The sequence below is a fragment of the Microtus oregoni genome, unplaced genomic scaffold (genome assembly GCF_018167655.1).
Source record: "Microtus oregoni isolate MIOR12 unplaced genomic scaffold, Mior012 000085F_ref0000168, whole genome shotgun sequence".
Taxonomy (NCBI): Eukaryota; Metazoa; Chordata; class Mammalia; order Rodentia; family Cricetidae; genus Microtus; species Microtus oregoni.
Window position 1 is genome coordinate 5,916,828 of NW_024544551.1, and position 1,190 is coordinate 5,918,017.

Consider the following 1,190-nt stretch of genomic DNA (forward strand, 5'->3'; position numbering starts at 1 on the left):
TGCGAGTGTGCCCATGAAGGTGTTTCATAAGCTGGGCAAGGCAGTAGAGATGCAGGGATCATAACAGAGTTAAGAGCAGGAAGGGTGCCATTCTCCTTGCCTCCTCAAGACTGAAGCCACCTACCATTTTTTTTCCCCCCAAAGCCTTCCTCAGCTGAATTAGAAAAGATTCCTAACAGTTACTGGATGCTATGAGTTCTCAGTGGAGAAGGAACATTATCACAGTGGGAGTCACAGGTGGGAACAACACTATCAGTTGATTTCATGTTCTGTTCCTTCTGTCTCTAAAAATCACATGAGGGGCTTGGGAAAAAAATAGCGAGGCTTTGCATAAATACGACTACTCTCATATTGTGGTTTCACTATATATTATAATATTATGTAATATTATACCACGAAGTCATTTAAAACATCAGGCTCACTCTTTTCTCAGTCACAGTGCTTGAGTGGCCCGATGTATCAATCATCTTGTATTTAATGTGTGGGGTATTTTCTCTTTTGTTCTTTCAAATCTCCTTAAAAATATAATTGTGTGGCATAAATGCAAACTGATGTGACTGTATTTCAAGGTTAAATATGAAGGCTCTTAACCTATTAAAGATAACTACCAAATTAGGAATTAGAACTCATAATTTTGAGTCTGTGTTAGTAAGTTTACAACTTAGATTTACAGAACAACTGATTGTCTGTCCCAGAATATATATAGCTCTCCCAATTATATGTAGATCAAGCTCCCAGTCAGTCTTTACATTTCTTCAAGGTATCCACACTCACTCCTCTTCATATTCATTGAGAACAGACTCACACACATGTGATCATGAGGACAATTAAATTAGGAAGAGAGTCTCAGCAGTGCAAGATAAAAGGAAGGGACGCTCGAAGGGGACCCTCTTGTTCAAGCTGCCTTTCTTAAACTAAAGCTAGACATTTGAAATAAAGGTGCAGCCCAGTGTTTGAAATAATGTTCCCGATTTTTGCTTTGAACTTAAAAGGACAAAAGTTCCCCCCCAAAAGCTGAAAAGACTTTATCAGGCCCCTAAGGAATGTGGGTAAAGCAGGTGAGTAATACAAAGAGTTCTTGGAATGGGACAATGTACAGACAGATGTCTCCTACAGGGGAGATGCTAAAGTTGGGGTTACTATTATTCAGGTCTTGCTCAAAGATATGTCTGTTTTAGGGAAATAATTAT